Here is a 25107-nt window from a genome sequence, read left to right on the forward strand (position 1 = left end):
AAGAAATTAGAGTATTCTTATGTATAAGTAGGATTTTAATATACCTTTGAGTGTAATTTGCAGCAGCTTAACTTAACTTCTTTAATTTATTAGGGTAGATTATGCAATTTGCAATTTTTGAAATTTTTAAAATTTTTATTGTTTTTTGTTTTACTTCATTGTTTTTTATTTATATTGACGATTCATATATGTTTAGTAAATTGGGTTTGTTATTGTTTTTATTTATGACTCTTTGTACTTTGTCTATAAAATTGTAAAGTTTTCCATGACAATAAAGGATGTTTCTATTCTATTCTATTCTACATCAGAAATTATAAATTACGTACTCTGGACTAATTAGCAAAATACAAGGAAAAGTTATTTACCAGCAATTTTATTCTGTATAGAGACATGTTTTTCCTGATTTACTTCGACGAAATTTTTTCTCGGAAAATGCGGGTTCTTCCAACAAAAGCTTTAATTTTCAACTAAAATTTTAGGTAAGTAATTATTTATAAATAAATAAATAACTTGGTGACATAAAAGCTCTTTGGTATAGACTATAATATTTCCAGAAGCCGACAGAAATTAAATGAACAGTTAAGCAACAATTAAATCGTTAATTAAAAATTAACGGTCGCTATATTAACCACAATAATGATGTTACATAAGAATAACTAAAATTTTTATATAAAAAGGCAACATACCTATCTAATGTACTTTACAGAATTGAAATTGGACTATTTAAGCGGCCTTAGGAATAATTTAAAATAATAAACAATTTTTTGGCATATAAACAAATATAATATCTCGGGAAATCTTAAATTAAATTAAATCATGAAAACGGTGTTAAAAAGAACGCAGCAGGACGCTTCTTTTAAAAGAAAAACTTTTAATTGCGATGAGTGGTTCCTGAGATACAATCGGTCAAAGGAGGACCGGCATGTACGGCGAAATATAAGTAATAGGATGGTCATTTTCGAACCATAACCTTTTTATTTCAGTCCTCTTTCTCCACACAAATTATCATATCTTTAAATGACTCATAACATATCGTACACCTAGTTCAAATGTGCCACAACTGCAAAAAATTCGAATTTTTGGTTAAGGCTGTAAAATGTTGCCTATATATTGGCCCATCTAATGCAAGACAGCCTGAACTAAAATATTTTTTGGATAAGTATAAAGTAAGTTATTTCGGTATTTCACTGTAGGGTTTCTGGAGGTTTTGAAAATGCAATACGGCCATAACTGGGAGATGTGGCGATAATATACACTGCCACAATACAACCGATGTAATTTAATACGTTCAATACGGCCACAACTGCAAAAATCAAGAGAGATGTGGCGATAATATAGACTGCCACAATACAACCGGTATAATTCAATACGGCCACAACTGCAAAAATCAATTGATTTTTTCATTATATTGCCACCGCATCTCCTAAGTATTGTTTTATAAATGACTTTCTTCACAATGCAATATCGCCATAACTATCAAAACAATAATAACGTTTTATTTTTAATAAATTGTAATAAGATCAAGCCAATAAGTGTATAATTTACTACCTAAATTGTAATTTTGAAGCCAGTCACTCTCAAAATAAATTATTTACAGGGCATAACGCATTTACTACAGAACGTTTTGCTCATTTCTCGAGAATATTGTGTTTTGCACTTGTGGCACTATTGAACTAGGTGTGCGATATACATATTATAATAATAAAAACTGTCGATATTATATTGGAGAAAATGCAATCTCAAAGTTCAAAATCGGCATACGTTAAAAAAATGCATTTTCTCGGCTTCTCATGGAGCATTTTCTTCATTTTCAGCAGCGAAAGAAAACGACTTACGAGCACAATATACAATCATACGAAACTTAACAGGAAAAGCACAACGAAAAATACGAGAAGTAAAGGATAAACAAGGAAATATAATAAAAATGAGAAATAAATAATACAAAGATGGCAGGAATATTTCGAAGAGATATATGCTAAGCAGGAATTAGCTCAAATCATAGAAGATGCAGTAGAATGACCAGAGCTAGAAGTGAATATTGGAGAAACTACAAGGGAAAAAATTGGAAACACCCTAAAATTTCTAAAAAATGGCAAAGCCGCAGGAATCGACAATTTATAGTATGATAAAATTGTTCCAAATAATGGCATAACCCAGACATCAAAAGTGAATGTTATCCTCCAACACCAAATTGTTCTATATGGTCCACATAATGTTCAGAAAAAAGTCACACCATTTTGAGCATCGGGTTTGGGGGGAGAGGGGGGAGAAACCGGTAAATTCGTAGTTTTTTAAGTTTTTCGTCAATATTTCTAAAACTATGAGGTTTAGCATGAACCACCTTCTATACAAAAATGTTATGTTAGCATGAACCACCTTCTACATTAAATTTGAAATAAAAAAGGTTCGATGCATAATCCTTCTCAAATGAAAGGTTCCAAAGTTACGGAGGTAGTATAGTGTAATTGGTCCAAAAAAACGCCTAACCCAGACATCCAAAGTAAAAGTTTTCCTCCAACACCAAATTGTTCTATATGGTCCACATATTGCTCAGTAAAAAGTTACATCATTTTGAGCGTCCGGTTTGGGGGGAAGATGGGAGAGAAATCGGTAAATTAGTAGTTTTTTTTTATGTTTTTCGTCAATAGTTCTAAAACTAGGCTTTAGCGTAAACAATGTTGTATACAAAAATGTTCCACATAAAATTTAAAACAACAAAGGTACTATATATAATTGTTATAAAATCAACGGTCGGTTCCAGAGTTACGGAGAGTAAGACGTGGAGGTTTTCGATACTTTTTATATTATTTGGACAATTGATGATGATTTTGGGTGGTGAGGTTGATGTTTCTTTAAGGGCTTATCACTAACATACCATCGGCCACTGAAATAGCAAATTTTATTTACGAAAAAATTGCTTTCATCAGTAATAATATTATAAATTGCCCAAAAAATATAAAAAGTATCGAAAACCTCCACTTTTCACCCTCCATAACTCTGGAACCGTTGATTTTATAACAATCTTTATTGTTTTAAATTTTATGTAGAAAATTTGAGTATAGAACATAATTTACGCTAAACCATAGTTTTAGAAATATTGACGGAAAACCTAAAACAACTACTAATTTACGGACTTCTCCCCCATCTCCCCCCCCCCCCCAAACCGGACGCTCAAATTGGTGTAACTTTTTACTGAACAATATGTGGACCATATAGAACAATTTTGTGTTGGAGGAAAACTTTTACTTTAGATGTCTGGATTGGGCCTTTTTTTGGACCAATTATAATTAATATACTATCTCCGTAACTTTGGAACCGTTCATTTTAGAAGGATTATGCATAGAGCCTTTTGTATTTCAAATTTTATGTAGAATATTTTTGTATAGAAGGTTGTTCATGCTAAACTGCATAGTTTTAGAAATATTGACGAAAAATATAAAAATCTACGAATTTACCGATTTCTTCCCCCTCTCCCCCCCCCCCCCAAACCCGACGCTCAAAATGGTGTGACTTTTTTCTGAACATTATGTGGACCATATAGAACAATTTGGTGTTGGAGGATAACTTTCACTTTGGATGTCTGGGTTTGGGTCTAGTTATACCATACTATTACCCATTGATATAATAAAAGCAGACACCGAGCAGTCAGTAGAAATGCTACATACACTTTTGAATAAAATATGGACGGACGAAGAATTGCCAGAGGAGTGGAAAGAGGGATTGATTATAAAAATACCCAAAAAAAGGAGACCTGAGCAAATTCAACAATTGGCGTGCAATAACACTACTAAGTGCAACATCCAAAGTGCTGACCAAAATCATGTTGGAAAGATTAAAGCCGGAACTAGATAAAAAAGTGAGAAACAACCAAGCAGGCTTCCGTTGCAATCATTCCACTATTGATCACATTTGCACCCTTAGAATTATCTTGGAACAGACAAATGAATGGAATTAAGATATAGATGTGAGTTTTATCGACTTCGAAAAGGCCTTTGACCGTGTAAATAGGGCACAGATGTGTAAAATCCTTAGATTATATGGGATACCACTAAAAATCATAAACTTTATTAAACCCTTCTACGAAGGATACAAAGCCAAACTAGAACATTCAGGTGAAGTAACAGAAGAAATATCCATAGAAAGTGGAGTCCAACAGGGTTGTGTACTATCCCCTATTTTATTCCTTATTATGCTAGATTGGGTAATGAGAAAAGTAATCGACGATCGAACAGGCATCAGGTGGATTAAAGCTATTCAAACAGTTAGAAGATCTCGAATTTCCAGATGACATCTGCCTGATAACTGAACAAAGAAATCATATGCAAGCAAAAATTGACAAATTGGTACAGTCCTCCGACACGATCGGACTTCGAATAAACACAGAGAATACTAAACTTCTAAAAAATAATAAAATCTTTAATAGTTGCATTAAAAGTATACTGCTCTATGGAGCAGAAACATGGAAACAGGTCGAAAAGACAACTAGAAAACTACAAACGTTTGTAAACAAATCTCTAACAAAAATCATAAAAACATACTGGCCAAACAAAATAATTAATACAGAACTATGGGAAAGGACAAAGCAAACGTAACATATCTACTACAGTCAAGGAAAAAAATGGAAATGGATCGGCCACACTTTGAGGGAAGGTCAAAGCAGCATAGCAAGGCAAGCACTTGAATACCAACCAGAGGGGAAAAGAAAGAGAGGCAGACCAGACAACAGCTGGAAAAGAACAGCAACGAGAGGACACGAAAAAATTGGACTAAGATGGAGCGAAGTCAAAAAGAGAGCTAAAGGTAGAAGAGAGTGGAAGGAATTAGTTCACAATTTATCCAGGGAATAAAACATAAGAAGATGCGATGTCCCGGCCAGAGAGCAATCTTACACTTTTGGCCAAGAAACGCATAAGCGCGCAATACTCCACAAGGAGGGATGGAACGAGAGAGAGAGAAGCGGCCTCAGGAATAATTTAAAATAAAAAACAATCTTTTGGCTTATAAAGAAATAGAATATCTCGGGAAATCTTATGTTAAATTAAATCGTGAAAACGGTGTTGAAAAGAACGCAACAGGACGCTTCTTTTAAAAGAAAAATCTTCAAATTGCAATGAGTGGTTCCTGAGATACAATCGGTCAAAAGAGGACCGGCATGTACGGGGAAATATAAGTAATAGGATGGTCATTTTCGAACCGTAACCTTTTTATTTCAGTCCTCTTTCTCCACACAAATTACTATATCTTTAAAAGACTCATAACATATGAAGAGTACAGGGGAAAAACAAGGAATGTCACTTTTTCATGAATTTTGGCTTTTCTCGCCATGTGGTAGCAAAAACTGAGTACTATCGACTAGACTATCGATTCAGAACAATAACCAGAGAGATCAGTCTATATAAATGTTTTTAAAATTTGTATCTAGGCGAAGGACCTGGATTGTCCGCACGCCACTAGACAGAAATAAGGAATGGTTTTCTATTCTCATACTATAATACATCAATTTTGATGTCACTACCTGTATCATAATGGACTTCATTATGATACAGATTTTCATTAAGATACAGATTTTTAACCAATAGAATCGCGATATGGCATTCGCGATAAAGGTGGTACACGCGCAGTGACCAATGGCGAGTCAAATACATACGCTTTGACAGTTCTCAATATGTAAGCAAACCGTCAAACTGACAAACTACTGAATTGATTTGTGTTACAAAATTAATAAATTTGAATATATTTTTGTTGTGAATGGTGATAGAAAAAATAGTGTATACAACTTGCATTTAATTATCATTATAAAGCTCGTACTCTATACGAAACTCGCCGCATGCGGTTCGTTTCGTAACCCTCACACTCGCTTCATAATGACCTTCATTAAATGCTCGTTGCATAATATACTATATACTCCAGGCTGTGGGGGAAAAATAGGTCGATTTCAGGATATAATTCAGGAATTTTTGAAACCTATCAGGTGTTGTAAAGGACGATGCCAGGAATAACTTCTACTAAAATGTGACCAAAAATATTGTGAGCTTTTTTTTATTGCGATTTTCATTTGTTAAATTTGCAATTTTTAAAGATTTTTAATTTTGCAGCTTAGGATATTGATTCTAGAGAAAAACTTTTTAATAGAAAGTTGTAGTAAATTAAAAAACCTACAATTTGAGCTATAGTAAGTTAAAATTCGTTTATTGGTTATTGCAAAACAACCTGCGAAATTTCCAAAATGGCCGTTTTTTACAATTGCGTTATTTATTGTACAAATATTTTTTTTTATTTTTTAAAGCTATAAAATAAAGGTCTTTCAATTCCAAACATAAAAAAAATTGTAGGGCCGGATTAACGAATTTGTTGCTTAGATATTATAAATTGTTTATCCCAAGAGATCAAATGTCGAAGACTATAACTTTTTGAAAAAAAGTCGTAGAGAGTTGATGAAACATCCAATTTCCTTCTAAAGAGTTATATTTTCATATTCTGATGTAAATAAATGCGTAAAATATTTTTTAACCCCTAATTTTTGGGTTTGAAAATAAGGGGACAAATTTCGTTATAAACATTTAGAGCTGAAGCGGCTCTGTACATCCTATGAGTTTTTAACTTACAGATTATTGTTGCTGAAGACGAAACGAAGATTTATAAAAAATAAAAAATTTCTACGACCAACTGAAGCCGAGCTAAATGTTGGGTTTGAAAATAAGGGGGCAATTTCGTTAAAAACATTTATAGCTGAAGCGGCCCTCTACATTCTATGAATTTCTAACCTACAGATTATTGTTGCTGAAAACGAAACGAAGATTTATAAAAAATAAAAATTTTCTACAACCAATTGAAGCCGAGATAATTGTTTCTTTTTTGTTAAATCGTAGTGCCTTTATTTATAACAATTAAGAAATTATTTTACAGTCATTGACTAAAGAGAGACTTATATTATCTTAAAATAAAAACTATTATAAAATATAGTTACATTTAATTATTAAAAGTTATTTTTAAAGTCGGTGCTTTTGCGATCGGCCGAATTTTGCAAATCGCCCTTCTCGCTTCAAATCCGCGCGCTCGGAAAATTTTTACGTAACTTGTATTAAATTTTGACCAAAAACAATTTAATAATTTACCATTATACAGGGTGCCCCGAAAACATTGGTCATAAATTATACCACAGATTCTGGGGTCAAAAATAGGTTGATTGACACTCACTTACCTATATACAATAGTGCACACAAAAAAAGTTACAGCCCTTTGAAGTTACAAAATTAAAATCGATTTTTTTTCATATATCGAAAACTCTTAAAGATTTTTTATTGAAAATGAACATGTAGCATTCTTATGGCAGCAACATCTTAAAAAAAGTAAAGTGAAATTTGTGCACCCCATAAAAATTTTATGGGGGTTTTGTTCCCTTAAACCCGCCCAAACTTTTGTGTACGTTCGAAGTAAATTAATATTGTATTACCATTAGTTAAAAACAGCAGTTTTAAAACTTTTTTGCCTCTTAGTACTTTTTCGACAAGCTAGTGTTTATCGAGATATTTTAAGTATTTGTCGAATCCACCACATATTTGTATATGGTTAAGTACGATTATAGAGACCTGTTAATAATCTGAAAATTTATTTATAATTTACATTTTTATGTATATTTTGAAAAAGAAGCCACATCTCGATAAAAGGTGACTTATCACAAAAAGACTAGGAGACAAAAAAGTTTTAAAAACACTGTGTTTAACTAATGGTACCACAATAATAGTTTAATTGGAACATACACAAACATTTGGGGGGTTTAAAGGAGCAAAACCCACAGAACATTTTTATGTAAATATATTAAAAAAGAAGCCGCATCTCGATAAAAACTGGCTTATCGAAAAAATACTATGAGACAAAAAAGTTTTAAAAACGTTGTGTTTAACTGATGGTACCACAATAATGAATTAATTGGGACGTACACAAAAGTTTGGGGGGGTTTAAGGGAACAAAACCCCCATAAAATTTTTATGGGGTTGACAAATTTCACTATAATTTTGTTTTAAGATGTTTCTGACATAAAAATCATACATATCCGTTTTCAATAGAAAATCTCTAATAGTTTTCGATATATTGAAAAAAATCGATTTTCATTTTGTAACTTTAAAGGGCTGTAAGTTTTTTTATGAGCACATTTGTACTAAGGTAAGTTAGGTTCAATCGAACTATTTTTGACCCCAGAATGTTCGGTATAATTTATGACCATTCTTTTCGGGACACCCTGTAATATACAGTGCATTTATCAATGTACTTGTTTTTCTTGATAAACTTTTATATGTGAAATCTCATTTCTGAAGGAATAATATTACAAAATTGATACGTATATAATATGAAATATATAACTATATTTTTAATTTTTTCATTGTTATATAAATATAATAATAATAATATTACTTCTTATTATACAATATAAAACTTTTTCTTCTTGTAGTGACTATCCGTTTTGGATGTTGGCGACCATCATGGCAATTTGGCAAACCCCATTTGGAAAATGAGAAACAGGAAGGCGAAGGATTACCTTGCTAGAAATTTACGTACGTGCGCCGTTCAACACAACAACTACAAATCTTTTTAGAGCAGCAGTACCGATTTAGTGTGCCAGTACAGATTGCCATGATGGTCGCCAACATCCAAAACGGATAGTCACTACAAGAAGAAAAAGTTTTATATTGTATAATAAGAAGTAACATTATTATTATAGTTATATAAATATAGTTATATATTTCATATATATGTATCATTTTTGTAATATTATTTCTTCAGAAATGAGATTTCACATATAAAAGTTTATCAAGAAAAACAAATACAGTGGTAAACAGACTGTATATTATAATGGTAATATTATTAAATTGTTTTCGGTCAAAATTTAATACAAGTTACGTAAAAATTTTCCGAGCGCGCGGATTTGAAGCGAGCCGGGCGATTTGCAAAATTCGGCCGCTTGCAATAGCACCGATTTTAAAAATAATTTTTAATAATTAAATGTAACTATATTTTATAATAGTTTTTATTTTAAGATAATATAAGTCCTTCTTTAGTCAATGACTGTAAAATAATTTCTTAATTGTTATAAATAAAGGCACTACGATTTAAGAAAAAAGAAACAATTATCTCGGCTTCAGTTGGTTGTAATATTTTTTTATTTTTTTATAAATCTTTGTTTCGTCTTTAGCAACAATAACCTGTAAGTTAGAAACTCATAGGATGTACAGGGCCGCTTCAGCTCTAAGTGTTTATAACGAAATTTGCCCCCTTATTTTCAAACCCAACATTTAGCTCGGCTTCAGTTGGTCGTAGAAATGTTTTATTTTTTATAAATCTTTGTTTCATCTTCAGCGACAATAATCTGTAAGTTAAAAACTCATGGGATGTACAGGGCCGCTTTAGCTCTAAGTGTTTATAAATAGGTCAAACCGGCAAACAGGTGTATGTTCTCAAAGAAATTGAAAGTGTGTAAAAAAATTTTAATAATCAGCTAAATACTTTCAACACATAACGTGCCATCATCAGAGCTTCGTCCTCTTATAAATCCTTCATAGAAGAGCAATTGTTAAAATTCACATGATAAATTATGAATACTAGTTATACTAGGGTACTGGATAAGTAGTTTTTAGACATCATAAGGGACCTTTATTGGTGTTTATCTCAATATGTATAAAATGTGACATTCCTTGTTTTTCCTCTGTACTATTCATATACATATTATAATAATAAAAACTATTGACATTATGAGTGAAAATTGCCAAAAATACCAAAATTCCAATCAAAAATTATATTGGAGAAAATGGAAGCTCACAGTTCAAAATCGGCATACGTTAAAAAAATGCATTTTCTCGGCTTCTCATGGAGCATTTTCTTCATTTTTTTTTTGTTCTCAAATAACTCGAGTAATGCCATCTAACTAACGCATTGCTAAAAGTCAAAATTGCTTTTGTTTTGTAAAAATAAATTTATTTATTTATTATAACAAAAATGTTTAATTTATTTTAACAAAGTTTGTTTAAATAATTATACAGCTTTCAAATGAGAATATTTAATCTTAAACGTTAAAAGGTACGTTTGTGGTAAGTTTATCTAAAAATACGTCTACACGTGGAAAAAATATGTAGTTTTATTTTCTTATAAAAAATTAATTTATTCTAACAAAACAAAAGCACCTTTGACATTTAATAATGCGTTAGTTAGATGACTCTACTCGAGGTACTTGGGACCAAAAAAAATGAAGAACATTGCTCCATGGGAAGCCGAGAAAATGCATTTTTTTAACGTATACCGATTTTGAACTCTGAGATTCCATTTTCTCCAACCTATCTTTTAATTATTGGAATTTTGGCATGCTCTTTCCTATATTTGACAAGTAATATTTTTGGCATTTTTTACTCGTATTATCGATTGTTTTTATTATTATATTTTAAAGATATCAAAAGTTGTGTGAGGAAAGAGGATCGAAATAAGAAGGTGATGGTTTAAAAATTACCTTAGTACTGTTTATATCTTCGCCGTACATGCCGGTCAACTTTGACCGATTGTATCTCAGGAACCTCTCATCGCAATTAAACGTTTTTCCTTTTAAAAGAATTATCATGCCACGTTATTTCCAATACTGTTTTCACACTTTAATTTAGTTTAATATTTTCAGAGATATTCTATTTGAATAAGCCCAAGAATTGTTTATAATTTTAAAATATTCCTGAGACCGCTTAAACGGACCAATTTTAATTCTGTGTACATTAGATAGGTATGGTGGCTTTTTATACAAAAATCTTAGTTATTCTTATGCATCATAATATTATTGTAGTTATTATAGCGACCGTAATTTTTAATTAACAATTTAATTGTTGCTATACTGTTCATTCAATTTTTATCGGCATCTGGAAATATCATCTATACCAAAAGTGCTTTTATATCACCACGTTATTTAATTATTGATAAATAATTAATTAATTAAAATTTTAGTTGAAAATTAAAGATTTTGTTGGAAAACCCCGAATTTTCCGAGGAAAATTTTCGTCGAAGTAAATCGGAAGAAACACGTCTCTATGCAGAATTTAATTACGGTGAATTTTTATTTGATTGTTTTTGGTGTAAAGTTAAAATCTTTGGAGTTATAGAGCTCTAAATTGAAAATTGAAATTGAAAATTAAATAGCGCTAAATTGAAAAAAACAAGATTTTCGGGAGCCCTTTTGCTGGTAAATAACTTTTCGGATAAATGGCCTATTCTCCGATAACCTGCCCAGACTAACGGCTTATGCACGTTATTTTTAGACAACATATATAAGTAAAATAATAATTATACGTTGTGTTAGATATCAACATAATGTGGATCATGTGGTGATAATAATAATTATACGTTGTGGGTTCAATGTATTTCTAACAGAGAAGTCTTAAACAGAGTAGGTCAAGGCGAAGGTGACTTAATGAAGATGATAAAAAAGAGAAAACTTGAATATCTGGGGCATATAATGAGAGGTAGCAAATACAGGATGCTGCAGTTAATACTCAATGGAAAGATCGACGGAAAAAGAGGAATTGGTCGAAAGAAATATTCATGGCTCCGAAACCTTCGGCAATGGACTGGCTTATCGGCAGATCAATTGTTACATGCCGCACAAGATCGAGAACGATATCGGCAAATTGTTATGGAAGCTACCCACGCATAAAAATTTGGGCACGGTACTTAAAGAAGAAGAAGTGTCAGATAGTTTGGTCAGGACGTGTATAGAGCTAACCCCGACAAGAATGGTCGGGGAATTCTGTCGTGTCAGGAGGTTTGGTCGGAACGTGTGTAGACGTTTTTAGACATTACCAATCTTTGTAGAGGACATGAAACTTAGGACTTAGGACAATGAAACATTGAGTTTGGTCTGATCTCTGACGAAATTGGTTGGAAGTCCCGTATATTGATTATTTTCATCGTGAAAAAATTAATTAAAATTCGTAAATTAACCTAAATTAAAAGTAATAAAAATTCATAAATTAGAGAAATATGTAAATTATCAATTTAATTATTCATATCAGAGTCAAAATAAAATTCCATAAAAAGAATACTAATTAAAACAGGTGATACTAGCAAAGGCCAACATAATGTTTTGTTGAAGAGAAGTTAAAAGCAAATGACAGGGTCGGAGCAAGTACTAATTTCGGCGACAAGAAATATTCATTTCAAGAAAATAATGAAATAAAAAACACATAAATGGTTTAAAAATATATGCCAAAGATTGCAGAAAAAGACAACAATTTGGTTATTACTGTACTTATAATAAATACAACAGGTACAAATAAAGTAAAAAGTAATAATTTTTTGTATTTTATTTCCAAAGTAAAGATTTGCAATCTGTTCGGCCTGGATCATACCAGCATTAAACTGGGTAATTCAAATTAAAGATAATTAATGCTTGGCAGCATAAGCAAATCTTAAGCTTAAGACGTGCTTTAAGCTCAGCTTACGAAACATAAGTGTTACATCATTGAGTCTTAGATCAATTTTCAGCTTGTCACAATAGATTGCCATGTGGATTGGATCGATAAGAATCGAAAAGTAAGGTGCAAAGTAAGTTAAACTTAAAACGGTCATATTAATAAGCTGAGCTGAGTTAAGCTGGAGCTTAAGATTTGTTGGTGCAACCAGGCATAAGATTAGCAAACATTACCTGCCAGCGCTGGTAATTTCCTAACTTAATTTAACTAACGGCGTAACCAGGATGACCCTAAGGGGGGGTTACAACTACTGAAGAGTCGCTGAGGGGTATGGAATAGTAATGGTGTTAAGCGTATAGAGTATAAAGTAAATTCCAAGGGGGGTTACAACCCCCAAACCCCCCTGGTTACGCCTATAAATTTAACTTAACCTAATATTTAATATATTTTCTATATTCTAGACCAGGAGTTTCCAACCGGTGGTACGGGTACCACTGAGGGTATGCGTACCACTGGTGGTACGCGGGAAGATTTCAGGTGGTATGCGTCACTTGGGTGAAAAAAGCTATTACGCTGGGCTTCTGTCTGCAGAACTGCCAGTGCGCTACTCGTATTTGTAAAATCTGATTTTCATGAAATAGATATAGAAGAGTTTTTGTTCTGCAAACCACTTGAATCAAACACTACAGCGGAACTCATGTTTAATACAATAAATGAGTATGTGCTCAGAATAAGCATTCCTTGGAAAAAGTGTATTGGTTTATGTACATAATATAGTAGGGGAGGAAAGTATGCTAAATTTGCAGTTACTCGAGTGTTATGGGGACCTATTGGGTTATGAAGATTAGGTCCTAAAATTAAATAAAGTTAAGTAAAGTTATCCATTTAAGTGGAGACTTTCCATTTTTTAATTTAGTTTTGCATTTCCAACAATCGTTTTTTCGGATTAAAACGCTATCTATCCATATTTCGAAAAAATGTCTCGAATAAAAGTTAGTTATTTTTAAGTAAGGAATCCAAATCTCCAATAAAAAATTGGGGGTCCTATTGAATGTTTTAAAGTAACCCCCCACCCCATCTCCGTGGGGGTCGTGTTTGGTGTCATTCAATATATTTTTCAAAAATATTGAATACTTGTATTTTGCAGTTTTTCGATCTGATATTTTTTCACGAAATATCGCGGGGTTCCTATCTAAAATTTTAAATTTCCCCCCACCTCTCTCTATGGGGGTCGTGTTTCGTATCATTCGATAGATTTTTAAAAAATATTGAACACATATTTTTTTAGTTTCTCACCCATTTCCTTACGCCCCTCTCAAACCGTCAGATTTTTGAAATATGCACTGTTCTGCGTGTACTTAACTTACCTTATCTTAATCTGACGATTTCGAGTTTTTCTAAGGATAGATTTTTTTTCGGGCCTCCCTTAACGAACTCCCCTGTATTACGATCCAATATGTGGTAGGGGTACATTTACAGGGTACAAGATTTCTCTCCATGTCATAATCTGACGCGCTCGAGTAACTGCAAAAATCTCCGCTTGGGCTCCCATACCAATATGGATATGGAGCAAAAGCTTGTAACAATATGATGGGCCGGTCAACCGGAGACGACCGTAGGAGCATTCGTGTTGGCGATAGCACCGCTGGGGGAAATCGAAGGAGTAGTGGCATCTAAAGCATATTTAAGGCGAGCCAGGAAAATGACAAAGTCAGTCGTTGCTAGCGTGTTGAACAAGAAATGGCTCGACAGCTGTTGCTAGCGTGTTGAAATAGCAATAGCTTGATTGGCAAAGATGAACCGTATCTTGAGGTGGAACTATGCCTAGGCAGACGCCACCGTGGTGAAGCCATGATGCCATGACCATTATCACAGTGGGCGGTAGTAGCGAGGAAAAAGTGACTGCGTGTCGCCGTGCCGCATTGAAGTGAAATGCGGTATATCTCCGGATCGGAATATATGGCTATGTTGATTTAACATAGCGAAGTTGTTATTGTATTATATTGTATTGTTTATCGTATCATTTTAATATTACTATTATGTTCGGATGACTGAAATAAAGTTTAATATTGTTTTTCCTTTGCAGAAGACCGAATTGTATTTTATTTTATTGTTTTAACTTTATTTACTTTAACTATATTTACTTTATTTTAACCTGTGTTTTACTGAGTCTGACGTCCTGAAAGAACTACCCGTTACAAATGGCGCCCGAGCAGAATAAAAGCTACGCAGTTTGTAACTACCCGTTACAAATTGGCACCAGAGGAATAATAAAACACCATATAAGTGAAGTCACAAATTGATAACAGACAAAGACACAGACACAGTAAAAGATCCATGTCGTGGATATATATTGTTATTCTCTGTATTTCTCTCTTTTATGAGATTGATGAGCAAATTCTTAATTTAAATAATTACTCAATTTTTTTAATTACTGCTTATGTAAAACAAAACCAAATTTAAATTAATTTTTCCAATAAACTTTATTCTCAGGGCCATTCTATTTTTGATGCTATACCTTTAGTTTGTGGCTTCTGGTATCTCTAGTTGCTTAGTCCATCCAGGAAAAAACAGGGAAATTAAACACACTCAATGTCATATAAGAGAGGCAAAGGAAAGATGGTATAGTGACAGATGCGCAGAGATTGAACAGTTGGTAGAGAAACATGATAACTTAAACCTTCATAAGAAAATTAGTGAAATAACAGTCACTAATATTAAGAAAAAATCAAACATACTGCTGGATAAAAACGGAAAAATAATTATAGACGTCGGTGAACGGCTTAAAAGATGGCAGGAATATATTCAAGAGCTATTTAAAGACGAACGGACTGAAATAGTACTAGAGCAGGAAAAGTTCGACAACGGCCCAGACATAACAGAAGATGAGGTACTAGAGGCGATAAAGCGAACAAAGAACAACAAGGCAACAGGTCCTGACCAAATACCTGTAGACATAATACGGTTAATAGAGGACCAGCAAATTGGAATATTGGTCGACTTATTTAATACAATATACAGTACAGGAATCATTCCCAGAGATTGGCTGCTGTCAACGTTCATAACACTGCCAAAAAAACCAAATGCAAAAGAATGCCAAGACCACCGGATAATAAGTTTAATGAGTCATACACTCAAAATATTTTTAAAAATTATACACCGGAGAATACATAACAAACTTGAGCAGGACATAAGCGACACGCAATTTGGATTTAGAAATGCAATGGGAACGAGGGAAGCCCTGTTCGCTGTAAATGTACTTGTGCAAAGGTGCATGGATGTTAATCAGCCAGTATATATGTGTTTCTTGGATTACAACAAAGCCTTCGATAAGGTCAGACATAACCGCCTTATCGAATTACTTGAAAAGAAAAACTTAGATATGAGGGACATCAGGATCATTAGTGCTATCTATTATAATCAGATCGCTGTGGTAAAAGAGAACAACGCCTTTTCAAATGAAATACGTATTGAGAGGGGCGTCAGACAGGGCTGTGTCCTGTCTCCTACTTTGTTCAATTTGTATTCAGAGGAAATAATCCAGGAAGCACTAGAAGACCTAACCACGGGAATAAAAGTAAATGGTCGACCAATCAATAATATACGGTTTGCCGACGACACTATTTTATTAGCCGAATGTCTTGAGGATTTACAACAAATGGTTGACAGAGTGGTAGAAGTCAGCCAAGAAAACGGACTGTCCCTAAACACAAAAAAGACACAATTTATGGTAATCACAAAAGTTCAACAGCGCCAGGAAAGCATAACAATACATGGAGAACAAATTAAAAAGGTTGAAAAATATAAATATTTGGGTAAAATAATTAATGAAACTAATGAGTACACAGAAGAGATTAAAGCAAGAATAGGACAGGCAAGAAATGCTTTCAACAAACTAAAAAAAGTACTCTGTAGCAGGGACATTACAATTTCTTTAAAGATAAGAGTTCTGAGATGCTACGTGTTCTCCGTATTATTCTATGGGTTGGAGGCTTGGACATTAAAGAAGGATGTTTCGGACAGATTAGAAGCCTTCGAGTTATGGGCCTACAGAAGAATATTAAGAATAAGTTGGGTGGATAGAGTCACGAATATCGAGGTGTTGAGAAGAATGGGAAAAGATAAAGAGGTTTTAAATACAATTAAAGTCAGAAAACTGCAATATCTGGGACATGTTATGAGGGGCGAGCGTTATAACTTGTTACAATTGATAATGCAAGGAAGAATACAGGGTAGAAGGAGTCGCGGAAGAAGACGCATCTCCTGGTTAAACAATTTGAGAGCTTGGTTTAATTGCACTTCTGCTGATCTCTTTAGAGCAGCGGTATCGAAAGTGCGAATTGCCGTGATGGTTGCCAACCTTCTTAGAGGAGATGGCACATGAAGAAGAAGAATGTCATATAAATGTTAAAAATATTATTTATTTATCCAATATACCATAAACATAGGATTTAAATAATATGCTAAAATCTAAATTTGTTGCAACTATTTCTCATCTACTAAAGTTAGCTTTCATTCTGATATCTCCTCTGTTTTAACAAAAAAAATTTATCAAAAATTTATTTAAATATATCGTTATTTATTCTTACAAAATTTAATAAAAGTTACTTTTCTCCTTTTGAATTGATTACTTATTTCTTCTTTGATTGACTAACCTTTTTGTTCCTTCTCTACTTGTTTTCCCGGATTGCGTCGTCCTCGATTCTCCCACACGAATTCTTAGGATGTTGCAAAAGGTCTCTCTCGTCCAGACTGCTTAACAAACAAACAAACAGGACTCGCTCGAATTCTCGACTCAGTTTTCTCTCTGTTCGATATCTTGTGCAAATAGATACCAATCAGCTACTCGTTCTAGACAGAAACAGGAATCTTCCTCAGACACAGGAAAATTAACTTCCGAACTCGGTCAACGAATTCGTTTCAACTTGATTCTGCTCGCAAAGGCCAACTTCACAACTTTACACTGACTTCTCACTTTTCAAAAACTGGACTACTCTCTCCAGATATTCCTTATACAGTGCTTATTTTTTCTCTCGTCAAAATCAAACTCAACACTCTCATCCCTTCCATCCATCATTTTCCACCAATCACAAAACATCCTTTCTACCCACTACCCATATTATCATTTCTCAAGACCAAATTAATTTATATACAACTTTCCATTTTGTTAAATTCTCGGAGACTTCAAATTACTTTCGTTGTTTCAAACTGCTAAACAAAAAACTTTACATTCTAAACTCAATAAATTTGTTTACTGCTTAACCTTCTTCGAATTTTTTATAAAATGTGTTATTTTCCATTGCAAAGCGAAATAAACGGTATTGTCTAATCTGACCGCACCATTGTTTAAGTCCGTTCAAAAACCTATTAAGAAAAACCATCTTTTAACGATTTCACTTTTCCGCGAAACACTGATTACCAACTAAATTATCCGATTACAATTTTTGGTCATATAGAGGGCGATGAAAATCTATAATTTAGTGGTCTCTGATATAAATTTATTTACTAAATTTTTCCCACAAAAAAATTATACAACAAATCCCCGCCTTTGAACTCGATAAAAATCTTTGCATCTGCAACTGATTTTCTCGAGGCAAAACAATTTTCCGGTATACCTATTTCATTTTCCTAATTTATTTCCTATTCCCTACCTTAACTATTTATTATGTGTCCTTCCTTCCTTTATTCATGATACTTGTACACATCGTGATTATTATAAATTTCTCTTATCTTTTCCGAATCAGCATGCCTCAAAACATAGCTATTTACCCCATTTTCGTTATCTATTATGTAAAGACCCTCGAACACAGGCATTGACTTCGCACAAATATCGCTAGTGAGATTGGACATTCTTAAGGCCCTTACAAGCACTTTTTCGCCCCTCTGGAACGTCACTGGTCTTTTTCTTCTATTTCGATCTTGCCTTTGATCATATTTTTCATTACTTCGTCGCAGCCTTGTCTGTACCGTTTCCACCACCTCTTGGTATACTCTTGGCTCAGGATCTTCCCATGGTCTTATCGGCATCACACCTTTCATTATGTATTCCGGTGTCTCTTTGGTTATTGTACTCGGGATGGTGTTTAGATAATTTTCAATTTCCGCTACCTTCCTATCCCATCGTCGATGTTGTCCATTCGTCACAATACGTAGAAATTTTGTCACTTCCTGAATAAAACGTTCAGATGGATTGCTTTGAGGATGTCTGATGCTAACAAAGATTGTCTCTATTCCTTTTTCTCTCAGCTGCCGTTTGAAACGATCATTTCGGAAATACGTCGCATTGTCCAGGAGAATTCTTCTTGGTGTTCCTACTGTAGCGACAAAATTGTCGACCTTTCTCATTATTTCTGCTCCTTTTGTGGTACGGCAACTATATAATTTTACATATTTTGAGAAAACATCAACCATCACCAACATATGTTTGTTCCTTTGGGTCGTCATGATCAGGTCACTTAACATAATATCTATTGCTACAATTTCCAATTTTCCACGGGACACAATGTTTTTTGTGATATTTTCATTGTTGAAATTCCTACTTTTGTATCTTTGACAAATCTCATATTTGCGTAATCTCCAAGGCAATACGGTAGTCCTGTCGGCAGATATATGTAGTTTTCTCGAAAAACCAGCCGAACTTTCCTGCTGCCGATGTGTCCATTGTCCTCATGTAGTTTTTTATAATCTTCTCGGCCAACGTTTGGGTCACCAAACAAAGTTCTTTCCCGTCTATTCTCTTGAAAATAGATCATTTTTCCTCTGCTCTTCTTTTTTCTCCCTCATCCAGTTCTTCTTGATTTGTTTGCAGCTCGTTTAACGAAAATATACCTTTTTCTTGTGTTAAGATGTTTAAGCCCACATGTAACGTGATTGCTTCCTTTTTTCCTGTGTCTTCATCTCTGGTGAGAGCATCGGCTATGATGTTATCTTTTCCTTTGATGTATCGGAACTCAAAACTCAAAATCGTATTCCTGTAATAACAGGATGCCTCTGCGTATTCGAATATTCACTAATCGATTCTTCATGATGTGGACCAACGCTGCATGTTCCGTCTCGATTGTGAATTCGCCCCCAACAAATAGAACCTTAATTTGTTCACACAAAATAATACGCTTGCAAACTCTAACTCGGTCACACTATATTTTCGTTCATGTGTTTTTGTCACCCGAGAGATTAAACATATGTATAGGCACTTCTTGTCCGTTTTGTATTTGCGATAACACTCCTGCAAATTTTTGGATAGATGCATCTGTTCGGAGTATAAATGGTAGATTATACATGGGGTGACATATTTTTGTTCCTTTTGAAAATTCTTCTTTTAAAATTGGGAAAGCCTTCTCCTGTTCCTCTTTCCAATTCTATTTTATCCCTTTCTGTAGTAACTTTATTAGAGGTATTTCTTTTTGACTTAAATCGGGAATTAATTTTTTTAAATAATTGATCGTGCCGAGAAAGCCTCTCAATGTTTTCAGATTTGTTGGTCTTGGGTATTCGTCGATGAGCTTGACTCGGTCTTCGGCTAAGCTAACACTTCTCGTGTCCAATTTGAAACCCAAATATATCACTTCGTTTTGGAAAAATTGACATTTTTCGATGTCTAATTTTAATCCGGCTGTATCCAATACTTGCATAATTACTTTTATTTTTCAAATGACTCTGTTTATCTTGTGAAAAAATTAATAAATCATCGATGTAGTGGACTATGAAACCTTCATGACGTCTTAAGATGGTGTGTAGCGCTCTTACTAATGCTGCACAAGCACTTTGTAACCCAAAAGGCACTACCTTAAACCGGTATACAATACCATCGATTGAGAATGCTGTATAATTTCTACATTTTTCATCTAAACGTATCAACCAAAAACTATGCTTTAAATCAATTTTAGAGAATATGTGTGAACCTGTAATTCTTCCAAAAATGGCCTCGATGTTTAACGGTGATTCATATTGTGATAAAGTGTGTTGGTTGATATTTCTGGCATTCAAGCATAGCCTCAATTCTCCACTGCTTTTCTTTACTATCACGATTGGATTGATATAAGGGGAGTCACATATCTCGATGATTTGATCTTCCAGCATTTTATTAATCTCCTCTTTCACCTGTTGTCGATACTTATATGGAATCGGGTAAGTTTTCGATCGAAAGTTTTCTCAGTATTTTACCTCGATTGAATGTTCATACTTTTTTACCACTCTATTTTCTTCATTTATTTTTTCATAGTCTCTTAAAATCAACCGCATTTCCTTTTCTTTTCCTTCTCCGCAGATAATCTCTCTTTCTTTTTTCTCAAGTTCTTTAAACATGTTTATCGTGTATTCTGTATTCTCGTTTTCACATCCCTCTTCTTCAAACAACACTGTTTTAAATGTATTCTTTTCGTCTATTAATCTCACTTCTTCTTCTTCTGAGCTCATCTCTTCTTTTGAGGAATCCCAGGTTTCAGTCTCTTTTGTTAGTCTCATTTTTTCTTCTTCTGGGCTCATCTCTTCTTTTGAGGAATCCCAGGTTTCATTTTTTTTGCCTTCTTCTGCCTCCTTTTCTTCCTTTTGCTTTGTCCTTGTTTCGTTGCCAAATTCATCTCCACTGTTTGTTCTTTACCTGATTCGTCCATTTTTTGTTTCTCATGTTCCTTGTCATTTTTCAAATATTCCTGTTCTTCTTCATCTTCCTCTGTGAGTTTCATCTTGTTATTTTTGAAATCATTTACTACATATTTTTCTGTCAATTCGTCAACTCCGACGATCATGACATGCGACATATTTGGCATTATCACACATTGTAGTGCATAAAATCTCCTACCCAATCGTACCTTTATTAGTATTCCTTCATTTATTTTTGCCAATGTCCGTTTATTTGCGCCCACTAAGTTCACCCTAGGTATTTTGTAAATTAAATTTGTTAAATTAACTTCTTCTACTAATTTTCTGTTGACCAGTGTTATTTCCGAACCACTGTCTATCATAATTTTAATTGGTTTCTCGTTGATAAAACCATCCACAAATTTTAAATATATTCCATTTCTTTTATCATTGTTTCCTGCCAGTTTTATAAATTCCTTCGGGTGACAAAAAAATCCTGTTTGGTTCTTGGTTTTTAGTGAGCGCCTTCGTGAAAAGACGCCGGTTCCTCCTCGTTGTTTATATTTTCGTCGTAGTGTCTCTCTTCTTCATATTCTTCTATCTGAGTATTATTTACCTCTCTCCAATTTCCTCTTGGTCTGTCGGATCTGTTTCGGTTTTCTCGATATCCCTGTTCATTTTGTCTACTATTATTTCTGTTTTCTTGATTTGTGTGTGTGGTGCTTCTATTCTGGTTTTCTCGATTTCTGTCCTCATTCCATTGCCGACTTCTTGATTCATAATTTCCTCTTCCGTTGTCTCTATTATCGTTTTCTCTCCTGGGATTAAAGTCTCGTTTTGTATAGTCCCTATAGTCCCTCCTATAATTTTGTCTTCTATCTCTGTATTCCGGTGTTTCTCCGGGTCTGTAATCTTCTTGCGATCTTCTTGACTTTCTTTCTCTTAGACGCGATTCTCTTATTTGTAGGAATTGGCACAAACTATCTCTGTCCTTGTAATTTTGCAACGTGATATGGTCTTCTAGCGTTTCTTCGAAATGTTTTGCAATCAGTTCGACTAATTGTTCTGACGAATAATTATATTGTAAATGTTTTGCATTATTGTATATTTGTAATGCGTATGTTCTTTCTGAGATACCCATCCTATTTCCCATTTTGTAATTCCTTGTTGATTTCGAATTGTTGTACTTTTCCCCAGAAATAATTTAAAAATTTTTGTTCAAACTGTTGCCAACTGTCAAATTCTTCTTCTTTGCTGTCAAACCACAGACCTGCCTCATACTTAAGATGGTTTCTGATCGTTTCTTTAGCTGTTTCAAAATTTCCGATGTGTTGTAATTTTTTTAGGCTATTTATGAAGGGCACTGGGTGTAATCTTCTTACATCCCCGCCAAACCGTATTTTCACGTCATCTGTACTATGTATAACCATTTCTCTTCTTTCTCCGAAATGCTGTTACGTTTTGATTTCCTCAATTTTTCTTTCGTTTTCTTTGATCTTCCTTTCCACTTCTTCCATGTCTTCTTGAATCGCGTTTTCAAACTTGTTTTCCAAATTTTCTAGTTCCTTTTTCTGACAATTTGTTAACTCCTTCATTTTATTTTGAATTTTCATTTCTTGTTCTTTCATGTCATCTTTAATTCCCATTTCTTGTTCTTTTATCTCGTTTTTCATTGTTGTCAAACATCCTTTTATTTCCTTTTCATATTTTCCTATGCGTTCCTCCATTTCCTGGTGGTTTTCTTCTATTCCTTGTTTTGTTTCCTCCTGATTTTCTTGCATTTTTTGTTGTGTTTCTTCCATGATTTTTTGTTTCATCCATGTTCTTTGATGTTCCTTGTAACGATGAGTTACTACTATCGTTACTAAAATGTTATTCCGATGGGAACTAGGTATGCAACCAACTTTACAAGCACTCGTATTAGAAGTTGCAGTTGATAGACGATAAAGTTGGTAATATCTGGTAGATTAGGATCTAGCAGTTGGCAATGACGATATCCGGCAGGGGTGTATGTCATATCGGCCTTAGTGGCTGGCCCTTCACTTGAATTTTCGTTCTTGTCCGATCAGGAAGTCTCTCCGGTGGCCATTGTAAGAATTTACCTTTTGGTTGAAATAAGTTATAAGAAGATTAATTTACGTTGGAGGAAGTTTTTATTTTTTGTTTGGGGTTGTGAAGAGTTTTTGGTTTCAATATTTTTTGAAAAAACAAAGGGTATGTATGAAAAAAATATCACTTAACTATAGTTTGCCATTTCTTTTTCATGCCAAGGAAAAAATAACCATCTAAATCATTTTTAATACCATATTTAGATAACTCCATATAATCTTTGATTACAAGATCCACATTTTTTTGTCCAAATACTTCCTTATATTCGTTTAAAAAGGCTTTTTCCAGTCAAGAATAATCAAGGTCAATGAAAGCATGTACATCAAACCTCACTTTTTCCTTAGATTTTTTTCTCTGTCAAGTTCTGATAAGGTGAAACACCTTTTTATAGAGGCCCTGTTTCTTAGATACTTAAGGAAAACCAGCTAATAGAAGGTTTTCTGTTCTTTTAGCCACTGGAGGGAGACTATAACAAAATTTAAGTCACATTTGGATACTTCAGTTATTTATGGAATAAGCAATCATTTTGGGGTTATTTTGGGTTTGGATTGGAAGAGTTTTGGATGTTTTTTGTTCCTTACCTCCAGAGGATTGGGAAGATCGGAGGATACCTACCTGGCTCTCCCATCATCAACCCCACCAGGATTTTGAAGAAGCCACAGGCCTACTTTTGTAGAAACGCCAGGTTTTTATAATAAAATTTAAATTTTCAATCCTTTTAAATAATAGTTTTCAATTTTCAATTTTTTTTTCAATAACTCAAATACATAACCTTAATAATAATAATATAAATTCACCTTCTTAACCCTTAAGTACTAATACACCGTCTCTCAGACGGCATCGTTTGTTGAAAGTGGGATATTTCCCTTCCTAGAAAAATTTGAAGGTCATCCGTTTATGACTTTTCAAGTTGGGTTGTTATTTACTAGTATTGAATTCAGCAATTTGCTGCAGGTTGTTATTCGAAAGATATTTAGACTCAAAGTGTGATTTCCGTCTAATAGACGGGGTGTTAGTGTTTGTGCCCAGTTCGTCATTTAACATAATGTGCCCCAGTTCGTCAAAAAGTTCAAATAAGGGGATAAAGACTATGAGGAAACTCTTTTGAAATGACTTGATGAGGTAGAAGACGACGTAAGCGAAGTGGGATCAATTTGTGATGAAAATGTTGCCACTGACTACCATTGCTACACTGTACAAATTTTAGTGCCTGTCAGTTTTTTTTTGTTTTAATATTTTTTAAATTTTTTTTATTTTCATGTTTATTACTCTTTGTTTAACTCGATTGTAAATTTTTATCAAAATTCTTTAATTTGTTTCATTTTTATCCCACTTTTTTTCAGGAATAAAAAGTCACACAAACAATCCTTCCATTCTTGTTATAATGTTTTGTAGTTTAATAAATACAGAAAAACTAGATCAATAACTGTGTTTTTTAGATAAGTAATACTTTCAGTAAGTCATCGAAATATTTTTTTGCATTATAATATTTAACAAAAGAAAAATAACCAGTAAAATGTGAAACCCGTCTGTCAGGCGGTTAGTTAGTGTTTGCGCCATTGATTTAAGATGTTAGTACTTAAGGGTTAAAACCTATTAGCTTTATAATATTCAATAATTTTTTTTGCCAACAAATTTTATATTTCATTTTCATGATTGTATCAGGTATTTAAAATAATCTCAGGATTATAAACTATCTGGGACGATACTGTGCACACTATCGAAGGGTTTATTTCCTACTTAATAATATTTATTCCATTCACCAGATATTGTCAGGTTGTCACTTCCGATCAGATACGGGATTGTCAGCCAATCTTGTATTCTACAGTAATAATTAGTTTGTACATGCATATTTAGATCAAATCACTTCCTTAGTAGAATAAATTCATTACATATATTAGTTTTTCTCATACTGTAAAACCTACATTATCGACAGGAGTGTACTACCATAGTACGTCGGATATTTAGCTAGTGTATAAAA

This window comes from Diabrotica virgifera, chromosome 7, assembly GCF_917563875.1.
Source record: "Diabrotica virgifera virgifera chromosome 7, PGI_DIABVI_V3a".
In the NCBI taxonomy this organism is placed as follows: Eukaryota; Metazoa; Arthropoda; class Insecta; order Coleoptera; family Chrysomelidae; genus Diabrotica; species Diabrotica virgifera.